The sequence below is a fragment of the Phacochoerus africanus genome, chromosome 13 (genome assembly GCF_016906955.1).
Source record: "Phacochoerus africanus isolate WHEZ1 chromosome 13, ROS_Pafr_v1, whole genome shotgun sequence".
In the NCBI taxonomy this organism is placed as follows: domain Eukaryota; kingdom Metazoa; phylum Chordata; class Mammalia; order Artiodactyla; family Suidae; genus Phacochoerus; species Phacochoerus africanus.
In genome coordinates, this window is record NC_062556.1 from 54,041,348 (window position 1) to 54,057,073 (window position 15,726).

Consider the following 15,726-nt stretch of genomic DNA (forward strand, 5'->3'; position numbering starts at 1 on the left):
GGGAAGAGAAGAGGTAAACCTGTAACTTATGCTGGTGACATGATACTTCATATAGAAAACCCTAAGGACTCAACCCAAAAATTACTTGAATTGATCAACAAATTCAGCAAAGTAGCAGGCTATAAGATTAACATTCAGAAGTCAGTGCATTTCTGTATACTAACAATGAAATATTAGAAAAGGAATACAGAAATACAATACCCTTTTAAATTGCACCACAGAAAATCAAATACCTGGGAATACACCTGACCAAGGAGGTAAAGGACTTATATGCCAAGAACTATAAAACATTAATCAAGGAAATTAAAGAAGATATAAAGAAATGGAAAGATTCCATGCTCTTGTGTTGGAAAAATTAATATTGTAAAAATGGCCATACTACCCAAAGCAATCTACAGATTCAGTGTAATCCCTATCAAATTACCCATGACATTTTTCACAGAACTAGAACAAACAATCCAAAAATTTACATATAACCGCAAAAAAAACCAGAATTTCCAAAGCAACTCTGAGGAACAAAAACCAAGCAGGAGGCATAACTCTCCCGGATTTCAGGCAATATTACAAAGCCACACTCGTCAAGACAGTGTGGAACTGGTACCAAAACAAACAGACAGACCAATGGAACAGAATGGAGAACCCAGAAAGAAACCCAGACACCTATGGTCAATTAATCTTTGACAAAGGAGGCAAGAACATAAAATGGGAAAAAGACAGACTTTTCAGCAAGCATTGCTGGGAAACATGGACAGCTGCATGTAAATCAATGAAACTAGAACACACCCTCACACCATGCACGAAAATAAACTCAAAATGGCTTAAAGACTTAAGTTTTAAGACAGGACACCATCAAACTCTTGGAAGAGAACATAGGCAAAACATTCTCTGACATCAACCTTATGAATATTTTCTCAGGTCAGTCTCCCAAAGCAACAGAAATAAAAGCAAAAATAAACAAATGGGATCTAATCAAATGGACAAGCTTTTGCTCAGTGAAGGAAACCAAAAAGAAAACAGAAAGACAACGTACAGAATGGGAGAAAATAGTTTCAAATGATGCAACAAACAAGGGCTTAATCCCTAGAATATACAAGCAACTTATACAACTCAACAGCAGAAAAGCCAACAACCCAATGAAAAAAATGGGCAAAAGACCTGAGTAGACATTTCTCTATTCAGAAGATATGCAGATGGCCAACAAGCACATGAAAAAATGCTCAACATCCCTGACTATTAGAGAAATGAAAATCAAAACTACCATGAGATACCACCTCACACCAGTCAGAAAGGGCATCATTGATAGGTCCACAAATAACAAATGCTGGAGGGGCTGTGGAGAAAAGGGAACCCTCCTGCACTATTGGTGGGACTGTAAGCTGGTACAGCCACTATGGAGAACAGTATAGAGGTACCTTGGAAATCTATACATAGAACTATCCTATGACCCAGCGGTCCCACTCTTGGGCGTATATCTGGACAAACCTTTCCTTAAAAAAGACACATGCACCCACATGTTCATTGCAGCACTATTCACAATAGCCAAGACATGAAAACAACCCAGATGTCCATCTAGGGATGATTGGATGACGAAGATGTGGTATATATATATACATATATATATATATATCCACAATGTAATGCTACTCAGCCATAAAAAAGAACAAAATCATGCCATTTGCAGCAACATGGATGGAACTAGAGACTCTCATTCTGAGTGAAATGAGCCAGAAAGACAAAGACAAATACCATATGATATCACTTATAACTGGAATCTAATATCCAGCACAAAGGAACATCTCCTCAGAAAAGAAAATCATGAACTTGGAGAATAGACTTTTGGTTGCCAAGCAGAGAGGGGGGAGTGGGGTGGTAGGGGAGCTTGGGATTAATAGATTCAAACTATTGCCTTTGGAATGGATTAGCAATGAGATCCTGCGTGTAGCCCGGGGAACTATGTCCAGTCAGTTGTGATGGAGCATGATTATGTGCAGAAATAGAATGTGTACATGTATGTGTAACTGGGTCACCATGCTGTACAGTAGAAAAAAAAGTGTATTTGGGAAATGACTATTAAAAATAATATAAATTTTTTTTTATTTTAAGTAATTTTTTTTTATTTCCCACTGTACAGCAAGGGGGTCAGGTTATCCTTACATGTATACATTACAATTACATTAAAAAATTAAAAAAATATATCAGTTCACACCAGATTGCTGAATTAATTCAACATGACTCTAGTTAAAACCCCATCAGACCTTTATTTTGTGGAAATATACAAGCTGACTCAAAAATAAATATTCAGTTGCAAAGAACTTGGAATACAGAACTTGGAAAAAGAGAAGCACACTTGGAGGTACACCAGGTGTTTAAAACATAACAAAACTACAGTAGTTTAAGACATTGTCATATAGTTTGAGGATACACATGTACATCAGTAGAATAAATTAGAGAGTCTGCAGATGGATTCATCATGTTGATGATTTTCAACCCTTTTTCCATGATAATTCAGTATATGAAATAGCTAATTTTTTCAATCATACTGTCCACAAGGGAGAAAAAAACTTTGCTTTTTCACAACATGAATGAAAATTAAATTAAAAGGACTTATGGAACCTGAAAAGTGAAGTCTAAATCTATGATATTTCTAGATTGAAAGATAAAATCTTTTTGATCTAGAGATAGGCAAAACACATGCCCAGTTGCAAAAAATTATAAATTGGGCTTCAAAAAAACTAAAAATTTTTATTTTTTATAAATGTCATTAGAAAGAAAAATGAAAGCACAAACTGAAAAGTACATTGGCAGTACTGATATCTGTCAAGTGACTTGGATGCGAAAGATATAAGTAACTTTTAAAGATCTATAATAAGAAGGCAAAGTACCCAATCAAAAATAGGCAAAGAATTTGTATACCAAAGAACAAATGTTAATGGCAAGTAAGCGCTGGGATGCTGTCTACCATAATTAGTCATTAGAGAAATGCAAATTAAAACCACAGTTAAATACCCCTACACACTGCTGGAATGGTTAATGTTTTAAAAGGCAGAAAGCCAACTGTTGGTAAGTACATAAACTCATACATTGCTGATGGAAATCTAAAACAGTATGACCACTTTGAAAAATATTTTGGCAATTCCTTACACAATTAAATATATACTTAGCATAGGTTTAATTAGACTCTTGAATATTTACCTAAGATAAATGAAAATACATATTCTTACAAATGTCTGTACACTTTATTGTAGTTTGTCTCATGATAGGTGAAAATTATAAACACCAAAAATGTCTATCAACAGGCAAATGATCAAACAAATTTTGACCTATCCATATAATGCTATGAATACAAAGAATGATCTATTGATGTATAAAATAACAAATTGTCAGAATCATTGTGCCTAATGACAAAAGCTGAATACAGAAAGGTTTATACTGTATCTTTCATTCATATAGAACACTTAAAAAGGCAAATCTTTATTTATAGAGTCATAAAGCTAGTTTTGCCATGGATAACCTAGGAGAAAATCCATCAGCAGTAATAATAGATGGCTACATTCTGCAACTTGATTTTGGTGATAGTTACTTGAGTTTTGTGTGTGTGTATGTGTGTTTATGGACATTCAGTGATGTGTGTACTTTTAAAATAGATGTATTTAATTGTGTTGTAATTCATATCAATACTTATTTTAATAGAAGATCATTATAAAATAGAGGAAAACTCCAGAAATTTTGTCTATTTTTATTTTCTGAGCTCCACTAACAGCATTTCTTTAGATCATATAAGGGATAGATAGACTTTACAGATGTGAAAGTTCCATTTTATGGTTGCATCCAGAGTAGGCAAAATGCACTGTATGCTGACTTATTTTTCTTTCTTTTCTCTCTCTTTAGTTCAGCTTCCTTATTCTCTGCAGGAACCATAAGACAAACTAAAAAGCAAATAAAGCAAAATAAAAACATGTAAGAGAAAAAGAAAGAATTCACAACACCATGGGCTAATATAACACATTTGTTTAAGGGATACTATCAATACATAAGAATATAACTTAGCTCTAAAATTACTCTCTGACCCAGTTTTTTCCTTGCCACTAGGTGGAGTTCCAAAATCTCCTCCACTTTCTCTTAAGTAATAAAATGACTTCAAGACATTTGAGCTCCAATCACTTGCCCAGTTGGGCTGTTACAGTGTCATAATCATAGTCAATCAAAAATGTTTTTCCTAGAGGCTCGAACTATAAAGCCTGCACTGGAGAGTGGGGTAGGAGGAAAGAAACTGGACTTGGATACAGGATTTCGTTCTGTTTTCTTCAACTTTATGTATTCACAAGGCTGCTTCTGTTCTATTCAGGTATGGAACAAAAAGGAGAACAAGATGTAAGTGTAGAACCTGTCTTTGTATAAGAACACGTGATAATTCCTTCTCAATTGTATTTCAGTTATTCTTATTCACTTAGAACACTTTTGTGGTATTCTCAAATGTTTCTCATTAAGATCTCCCAACTCAAGTCCGATAGGGGCAATGCTCCTTATCCAGCTGAGAGCTGACAATTCTCCATTTAATATCTGGACATCCAGTGATCCACCTTCTTCTGGGGTTACTAACCCCTATTGTATGATTTTTTAATAACATAGAAGGAAACCTCAGTTGTATTCTTTTGTGATATAATACTGTCACCTTCTTGACATCAGTCTTGGCTTTTTTTTTTTTTTGGATTTGATACCAAAAGTAAAGGCAACAAAATCAGACATGAACAAATGAGACTACATGAAACTAAAAAGTTTTAGCACAGGAAAGAGAACTATCAACAAAATGAAAAGGAAACCTATGGAATGGGAGAAAATATTTGCAAATCTTATGTCTAGCAGGTTAATATCCAAAATGTAAAAAAAACAAAAACAAAACAAAAAACATGCATTTCAATAAAAGCAAAAAAAATCTTATTAAAATGGGCAGAGTGAGTAGAAATTTTTACAAAGAACACATACAAATGGGCAACAGGTATATGAAGGTATCCATGAGGATGCAGGTTCGATATATACAATGGAATGTTAGCCATAAAATAAATGAAATAATGCAATTTGCAGCAACATGGATGGACTAGAGATTATCATAATAAGTGAAATTAGACAATGAAGAGCAAACAGGCTGTAATATCTAATAAAAGGAAGCAAATGAACTAATTCGCAGAACAGAAACCGACTCACAGACTTTGAAAACAACCTGGGGGTTACCAAAGTGGTCAGGTTGAGGGGGGAAGAACTGTGGTTTGGAACTGGCATATACCCAATGTGTTATATGGAATGATTGGCCATCAGGGACCTGCTGTATAGCACAGAGAACTCTACCCTGTATTCTGTGATAATTTATGTGGGAAAAGACTCTGAAAAAGAATGGAAGTGTGCACATGTATGGAATCACCTTGTTGTACAGAGGAAAGTGTCACAACATTGTAAAATCGTATATACTTCAATAAGACTTTAAAAAATGGAAAAAGAATATATGGCGCATATATGCATACATAGGTATGTGTGTGTATATATGTTGGAATATTGTTTAGTTATAAAAAAGGAAATCCTATCATTTGTGGTAACATGAATGGGCATTATGGTCAGTGAAATCAGTCAGGTAAAGACGTGTACTATATAATCTCATTTATATGTAGAATCTGAAAAAAAATGAACTCACGGAATCAGAACAGATTGGTGGTTGCTGAATATAGGAAGTGGAGAAATGGGTGATGATGGTAAAAAGGTACACATTTCCAGCTAAAAGATAAATAACTTCTGGGAATATGATGTACAGCATGGTGACTCTAGTTAACAATATTTTATATTTGACAGTTTTTAGGAGAGCAGATCTTGGTTTAGTTCTCATTACAAGAAAAAATGTAACTATGTGAGGTGATGGGTGTTCACTAGATTTATTGTGGTGATCATTTCACAATATATGCATATGTCAAGTCATTGTGTTGTACACCTTAAAATAATGAATCAGTCATACCTCAGTAAAACTGGGGGAGGGCAAGGAGCCTCACAGTATTAAGAAAATGCTATAAAAAGTAAACATCATCTTGTTCAGTTTATTCTGTTTTCACATTACTATACCCTCAACATGGGTCTTAGAGCTAGTTTACCACATTCCTCTTTGTAAATTTGTCAGTTGGTCATGTGACAGCTCTGTTTGGAACTAAAGGTGTGCTTTTTTTTTCCCTCTGAAACGTTTAATATCTCACATGATATAGAATAAGAAGTTCACTTCTTGGAGGGCCTTGTGAAGAGTTTGTGCTACTATCACTCAAGTTATCCTGAATAAAGAACCTACTGCTATAGGGCTAGTCATAGATGGATATGATGATCTACTGTTAATATTTTTAAATGGTGACCATGTTCTGAACAGCTAAGCTGTTTAAATTTGGGATGTATTAGGTAAAGAAATAATTTATTTTTTAATCATATAATAGCAATATAATAAGTGATGCAAAAATCAGTGTCAAATAGTCATAATGTTCTTATTGTAGTTCCTTTTATTTTAAATGATTCAAGGTATTTTAACCACTGTAAAATAACTTCTATTTGAATAATAGTGTTCATCAACCCCTGTCTAGTGTATCTAATGCAATCAAGTATCCTTTGGGGGATAGTTTACACATGAATGGTGGTACCTTACAGATGAGTGAATGACCTCAAAGATGTTAAATGACTTGTCTCAAGCTGCAAAGCTAGTAAGTATAAGTAGTGGGCCTATATGTCAGCTCTGATGGTTCTCAGTCCAATATTTTTTTGTATTTTTACAACCACAGCTATGGCATTTAGGAGTCCCCAGGATAAGGTTTGAATCAGAGCTGCAGCTGCCAGCCTGTCTTACAGCCACAGTAACACCAGATCCAAGCCGTATCTGCAAGCTGTGCTGCAGCTTGTGGCAATATCGGATCATTAATTAGCCCACTGAGTGAGGCCAGGGATTGAACCTGTATTCTCACAGACACTATTTTGGGTTCTTAACCCACTGAGCCACAATGGGAACTCCTCAGTCCATTATTCTATACACAAGATCACAGATGGCAATGTTTTATCAGCACAGTTTCTTTAAACATGATAATTCGAAGTAGAAAAATATCTTACAAATATTAAATGCCAAATTTTAAGAAGCTGTCAAACTTTTCAGATAGAAGAAGATAGAAAAGAAGTTCTATCTTCAAAAGAAGATAGAACTGAAACTTAACAATATGAAATTTTTTTAATGGCCTGCATATAATTAGCAATGTAACTGTTCAGTAAGGAAGAAAAAAGATATTTGATTGCTTTAGAAGATATGAATTTTATTAAGATATACATTAATTAGAACTGTGAATTTTGAGGGTTTTTTTTTGGAAATTTATTCTGTATCCCATTTTGTATGGCTTTCATCATCCTTACTATTTAGTATTATCACATTTCAATTTTTCTTTAAAAATTAGCATTATATTAAAATTGTGTATATTATGCAACTAAAATTTATAAAGAAAGCCTTATATACCATTAAATATTTTATATAGCATAATAAAAATAATAACTGGTAAGAATAACAAAAATAATACACCCTCTGAAAATATGTAAAATATAAAATGCATAAATTGGTTAAAAAACAGTGTAACTATATAAATATGTCCTCACAATTTGTTACATCTTATTGATTCTTCAATATAGGATTACACCATTCTAGGTGATGTGATAAACAAGACATTATAGACCTCACATTGTACCATGGAGAGAAATGGTTATAAATAATGCAATTGTAGAACTGTATTATTTAATTGTACAGTTGCATTATTTAATTATAATTATCATAAATTATTTGATGGAGAGGAAATCAGAATCAGATGTAAGAAGACTTAGCATTCCAAGAATGATGTCAAATGATCCCCTATATGGTAGATTATGCACATATTTACTATGAGATATATTTCTTCTCCAGAGATTCCTTGTTTGTGTATCAATTGTATTTTTTGCTTTGCAGTTATTCTGAAGTTTTGATATGTCTATATGTAAATGAGATTGTTTTAAGTTGTTGTTCTCTTAATTGCAAGTTCATCTCCAGTGTTCTGCATTTATACCCACCTCTTCTCATGATTTCTGATTTTGGTGGTATAATCATGCATGGATGATTTTGTATCTTTACTGTATATATACCTTTACTGGTGAGGAATTTTTGTTTCCTGTTGCTGTCTTGTCTTTTCTTCCTAGAGAAGATCCTTTAGTATTTGTTGTAAGGCTGGTTTAGTGTTGCTGAATTCTCTCAACTTTTGCTTATCTGTGGAGGTTTTGATTTCTCCTTCAAATCTGAATGAGAGCCTTGCTGGGTAGAGTAATCTTGGTTGGAGGTTTTTTCCTTTCATCATGCTAAGTATATCATGCCACTCCCTTCTGGCTTGCAGAGTTTCTGCTGAAAAATCTGCTGATAACCTTATTGGGGTTCCCTTGTATGTTATTTGTTTCTTTTCCCTAGCTGCTTTCAAGATTTTCTCTTTGTCTTGTATTCCTCCTTGGGTTTATTTTACATGCTACTCATTGTGCTTCCTGGATTTGAGTGAGTAGTTCCTTTCCCATGGTAGGGAAGTTTTCGGCTATTATCTCTTGGAATATTTTTTCTGTCCCCTTCTCTCTCTCTTCTCCTTCTGGCACCCCTATAATACAGATGTTGGTGCATTTACCATTGTTCCAGAGTTCCCTGAGACTCTCTTCAATTGTTTTCAATCTTTTTTCTCTTTTCTGTTCTGCATCAGTAATTTCCACTAATCTGTCCTCCACCTCGCTTGTTCGTTCTTCTGCCTCCTATATTCTGCTGTTAGCTGCTTCTAGTGATTTTTTTATTTCAGTTATTGTATTTTGCATCTCTTCTTGTTTAAGTTTTATATCTTGCATCTCTTTGGTCATTGTTTCCTGTAAGTTATCCATCTTTGCCTCCAGTTTATTTCCAATGTCTTGCATCATCTTCAGCATCAACATTCTAAAATCTTTTACCTGGAGGCTAAGAATCTCCTCCTTGCTTAGCTGTTTTTCTGGGGTTTTTCCTTTGTCCCTCATCTGAGTTATAGTTCTGTGTCTTTTCATTTTTATAGGTTTTTGGTGTGGTGACCTTTTTATAGATACTAGAGTTGTAGCCTCTCTTACTTCTGATGTCTGCCTGCCTGTGGCTGAAGTCGGTATGGGGGGCTTGCTGTAGGCTTCCTGATGGGAGTTGCTGATGCCTGTCCACTGGTAGGTGGAGCCAATTCTAATCCCTCTGGTGGGTGGGGCTTAGTCTCTGGATGGGATTAGAGGCAGCTTGTGCCTGAGTGGTGTTTAGGTAGCCTGTTTACTGAGGAGCAGGGCTGCAATCCCACCTGGGTTGTTGTTTACCCTGGGGCTTCTCAGCATTGACTGACAGGTGGGGCCAGATTTTCGCAAAATGCCCACCTCCAGAGAAGGGCACACTGCTGAATATTCCCGAGAGCTTTGCTGTCATTGTCCTTCCCTCACAACAAGCTACGTTCACCCCTGTTTTCCCAGGATGTCCTCCAAGAACTGCAGTCAGTTTTGACCCAGATTCCTATGGAGACCTCACTCTGCCCTGGGTCTTGGCTTATGAAAGTCAAGACCAGTGCACATGAAAGACCTTGTGCGCCTTTTAAGAATGGGGTCTCTGTTTCCCCCAGTCCTGTGGAGCTCCTGCACTCAAGCCCCACTGGCCTTCAATGCCAAATGCTCCAGGGGCTCTTTCTCCCAGTGCCAGATCCCCACATGTGAGGGTTTAATGTGGGGCTCAGAACTCTCACTCCTGTAGGTGAGTCTCTGTGAACCAGTTAGTTTTCAGTTTGTGGGGCTTCCACCTGGGAGGTATGGGGTTGTGTATATCATGAAATCACCCCTCCTACCTCTTGATGTGGCCTCCTCTTTTTCTTCTGGAGTAGGATATCTTTTTTAAGGTTTCCAGTCCATTTGGGTGGAGATTGCTCAGTTTTTAGTTGTGAATTTTGTTTTTAGGAGAGAAGTTGAGCTGCAGTCCTTCTATTCTGCCATCTTAGTCCTGTCTGAATTTTGAATTTTGAGATTTGAGTTTAAGAATTGATATCACCATTGCAAATGTGGGGGTTTTCTGTTGCTCTTATTTTGAGATATTATCCTCTCAATTTTAGAGTGGTAAGTGCTTCAGTTTTTTTTTTAGGTAAGAGTTCTCTTATTTTGTGATTACTTAAAACCTAAATTCAAATGAGGTTTTATTTCTCTATTTAGCATTTTCATAAAATAAATGTTATATGAATTTTTCATAACCTACTCTTGAGTAATAAGAGATTTTGCATGAATTAGGAAAGCACTGTAATAGTTCTAATATGGAATTAGAAAATGTCATGTCATTTGAAAATGGCATGAAGTGATAGTAATTAGATAACACAGACTTTGTTATATTTTTTCATTAGAAATAATAATTATCCATGTTAGGAGAAGCCAAATTGCATGGAAGATATTATGTTTTGACAGTTGTATTTGTTTGCTAGTGTTCCCATAATGAAATACTACAAACTGGATAACTTAAACAATAGAAATTTATTTTCTCACAGTACTGGAACCTGAAAGTCTAAGATTAAGATGTTGGCAGGTTTTTGTTTTTTTTTTTCTCCCAAAGCCTCTTTTCTTGACTTGGAGATGGCAGTCTTCTTGCTCTGTCTACACAGAGCCTTTTCTCTGTGTGCATGTGCTGCTCTTTTCCACTTACACGAACACCAGTCCTATTGCTCAGGACCCATCCTTAAGACTTCATTTATAACCTAATTGCCTTTTAAAGGCCTCATCTCCAATCAGTCAAATTTGAGGTACTAGGCTTTAAGACTAACAATTGAATTTAGTGGGTCCATAACAACTTTATATTTTACTATTTTTAAACTGTGTATACTCAAATTAATATGTTATTTTATATTTTTATTGTAGACCCAACATGAATCTTAAAAGATGTTCTTTGTGAAACTAATTGATGCACTTATTTTTTTTTTCATTCGGCCATTTATTAAACATGCATTTGGTACTTAATGTTATTTATTATTATGACAGTATAAATCCTAGATCACCTCCATTGAAAGCAATTCTTAAATGATGACAAAAAATGTACAAATTTTTAAGAATCATTCAGGCAAGATATGTCTAGAAAATTGATGGTTTTGTTTTACTATCTATAAAATTCAGAGAAGATGAAGATGAGCAGAGTCAAAGATTATCCTGAGAAATAAATCATGGCAGATATGATCATTAAATTATACTTCAAATCTAATAAAATGTTTGACTTGATGAAGTCTGGGATTTGATGATATAAGTGAGGCTTTTCACCTTCTGTTATCTAATGCTGCTAAAATGTTCAAGTAAGAATAATGGTAGTTCTCTCACTGAAAAAATGTAGAATTCAGTTTTGGGAAAATTACTGAAAGCAAAAGATTAGGGAAGGTTGAATTATGTGTTTTTAAATATTTGAATTTCATTGAGTCCAAATTTAAGACTTACCATACTGGAAAGAAAAACTAAGGTGAAAGTTTCTGTACTAATTCTTGATGATATCTTTGGGCTTGGCTGAAATGAATATTGAAATTTATAGGAGAGAGGAGCAGAAAAGAATATCATATTATGTAAATATATGTGGTTGTATTTTTTTTAATCAAGCCTTATTATCAATACAGCATTACTACAAGAGATTTAAATTCATATATTAAAAATTTTGTAAACAATTTCATCTTACAATGGTAATATATTATTTTCATATCCAGGTGAGATCTGTAGTGCTGGTAGGTACATAGATATTTAAGATAAAAATATTTAAATTAAACTGACCATTTTTCTTTCAGAATATTGAAAACCTGGATCCCGGCTTAAGTAATAATCAGTATTATTCTTAAAATAATTGCGTAAAGCAAATAATTATACAATGCTTGTGGTATCACTGTATAGTTAAATGTAGATAATAAGTATCTGCTGAATAAAGGAATGATGAATGCTAAGATAAATTGAGATTAATTCAGCATGATATTTTTGTCAGTAATCACAGTGAATTCAATTTCATTGGTATATATCCTTAAAGGCACTTTTTAAACAATTTATTTACCACAGTATTAATTTATTAAAGCTAAAAATAATAAATAGGCAATATTTAGCTAATCTGTCTGGTTTTTGGCAGTCTTGTCATGGTAGCATATGAAAATAGATCTCAGAACTATACTATTTAATCTAGGGGAAAGATGTGATATGAACTATTATAAAATTCACTCAGAGTTTCTTATGAAATGCATATTCTGGTTTAGTGAAATTTTATCTGTTTCCTTTGATAGCATAGAATGGTGCCTTCACCACCCACCTCCATCCCACCCCACCCTGTATCCCCCAACTTTTACATTTCTTTAGAGGTTTATATTTGAAGAGAGTCTGTATAAGAACTGAAAGACACCTTTTAATCATTGAAATATCATATGTGGATATATTTCCATTACATATGCCATGAGTGGTTCTAATGATTAACCTTAATCTTGTGATAATTCATCTGGAACTTTTTTGACCTCTTTTAATATCCTTTTAGGATATTTTTATGTGACAGTGTAAAGAGATGGCAAAAGCAGAAATAGTGAACTGTTTTTTTTATCATTAAAGGCATACAATATGTTATCTTAATATTTATTGATTTATTGATTTATTTCATTGTTATTTCCCCCAACACTTTTTTTCCCCACTGTACAGCATGGGGACCCAGTTACACATACATGTATACATAATTTTATTTCCCATTGTCGTGCTACATTATAAGTATCTAGACATGTTTCTGAGTGCTACACAGCAGGATCTCATTGTAAATCCATTCCAAAAGCAATAGTTTGCATCTGTCAACCCCAAGCTCCCAATCCCTCCCACTCCTTCCCCCTCCCCCCAGGCAACCACAAGTCTGTTCTCCAAGTCCATGATTTTCTTTTTTGTGGAAAGGTTCATTTGTGCTTTATATTAGATACCATATATGAGCGATATCATATGGTATTTGTCTTTCTCTTTCTGACTTATTTCACTCAGTATGAGAATCTCTAGTTCCATCCATGTTGCTGCAAATGACATTATTTTGTTGTTTTTTTTTTATGGCTGAGTAGTATTCCATTATGTATATATACCTAATCTTCCTAATCCAGTCGTCTGTCGATGGACATTTGGGTTGTTTCCATGTCTTGGCTATTGTGAATAGAATTTCAGTGAACTTGTGGGTGCATGTGTTTTTTAATCATTAAAGGCGTACAATATGCTATCTTAGTATCTTAATATTTAGATATGTCCATTGTTGTTGATACTGGTATTCTGTAAAGAAAAACATATTTTTTACTGAGTATATAAGAAGAGCTGGCTATTATCTTTACTTTTCTTTTTATAGTATTAAAATGGTTTGATGGTAGTTCCCATTGTGGATTAAGAACATGACTTAGTGCCCGTGAGAATGTGGGTTCAATCCTTGGTTTCTCTCCTAAATGCAGGCCACAGACTTCAAGGTATAATATTGCCTCAGCAGTTTTTCTGTAATGAATAAATGGAGGTGGGTATATAAATAAACATTGCATACTAATACCTGAGTCATACTCAGTAATATTGAGGATAAGTATTGGGGTTTTATTTGTCAGAGTTACAAACTCTGAAGCCTCAACTTTTTGATAGGTCAGGAAAAAGTTATGATAGTAGAATATTGATTTTTAGAAGGCAATGCTTTCTCTAATAGGTAAGATTGAAAGCAAGTATTTTGGAAATTGGCCAGGTTCTTTTAAACAGTTTTGTGCTGTTTGAATTTTTTGATGCTTTATTCTTAAGGCCATAATTGGGGTGAAAAGTTAAGATCTGAGAAAATTTCTCATGGTGTCCTTTTCATTTTTTTGACATTTTGTAGTTAACTGAAATAAATGATGTAAAATTCAGTGGAAGAGGTCTTTGTCATGTTTCCAAGGCTTTGGAACTCTCTGTTCCTGCAGTTCTAAGGCTTAATATAAGAGCATTTAGGAATAAATTCAAAAGATATTTCTTCATCAGTATTCTGCCTCTACTAAGCCAAGCTAATTCTTATTTTGGCTTAGACTTTGCCTATATAAAGACACAAGATCTACACATCTAATTTATGTAGAATTAAAACATATAGCCATTTATAAGGATGTGTGTATACACACACACATTATATATATAGTGTATATATATTTATACATAATAAAGTAAGAAGTGTTTAAATATTTATACATTTCAAGTATAACACATGCAAATTTACAAAACATGATGCTCATTTAACTGGAATAAAGAAATTCTAGACTTTTAAATTGAAGGAATATATTCTTCTCTTAGATGGTCTTATTAATATCAGTTGATTCCTTTATGGACCATGCTGATTAATAAGCAAACAGTTGAGAAGATGATCCTTAAAATTATTTTTACTTCTCTGCTGAATTTAGATAAACCTGTATTATTTTTTATATTTCTTTTATTTTGTACAAAAGACAAAAAAAGTAATCAAATGTTTAAAAAATTGAGTACTCATTTCATTTTGCTTAAAGTAATAATGACTGCAGTAAACAAACAAACGAACATAAAACCTATTACTTACCCTGCTTTAAGAGGCAATATAGGGAATGGAATGGGTGTGGATTCTGGAGATAGGTGTTCAAGCACAAACCTCAGCTTCCCTAGTTACTAGATGTTACTTTGAGCCATATAACTAACTTTTCTATGCCTCAATATCCTACATAGTAAAGCAGAAATAATAATATCTACTTCACATCAATGAGGTTGGGAGTAAATAGGTTTAATGCTGCAAAGCATGTTGCAAAGAGCTACACCTAAAATAAACACTGGAGGAATATTAGCATTTACTGCATTGTCCACCTTTAAGGAGAAAACATATTCTTTCATTTATATGGTCTGCAAATAAAAATTAAGTTTAGATGATGTAAGCATCTTATTCGTTACTGACTGTGTAAAGCCTCCCCCCCCCCTGGTAAAAATCAGCTATATTAACCTGAAAAAAATATGTGGATTTATATAAAGTAAATCTAGTATTACGATGCATGAAATGGCAAATATTCTAGGAGATAACTGAAAAAAGAAAACGCTTTAGGTTTGGGGAGTGGATGAAATGCATTGCACTTGGGGTCATTATTATGCCCATCTACTGAAGTTAGTGCCCTAAAAATTAGTGCTGCTGCAGTGTCAGTAGCACTATCACTGGGGGACTTTATTGACAAAAAGCTTGAATAAGTTCTTTTAAATATCCAGTTTTTTAATTCCATCAAATTTTAAATTTTCAGAATAGAACATCTGATTGTCTAAAGTAATGAAGCTAAGATTTAAACAATCGGGGTATTGGGAAAGATGTTGTTTTCTGTTTAATTGGAAGATACAGAAATAAAACTAGTATTTGTAAGACGGTGCTAGAGTATAAGTATAGAAGTGTGGATTCATTTTGAGGCATCAAGAATAAATGAAATGGAGTTCCCATCATGGCTCAGCAGTAATGAACCCGACTGGTATCCATGAGGATGCGGGTTCAATCCCTGGCCTTTGCTCAGTGGGTTAAAGATCCACTGCTTTCGTGAGCTGTGGTGTAGGTCGCACACATGGCTCAGATCTGGCATTGCTGTTGCTGTGGTGTAGGATGGCAGCTCTAGCTCGGATTCAGCCCCTATCCTGGGAACTTTCCATATGCCATGCCACAGGCATGGCCCTAAA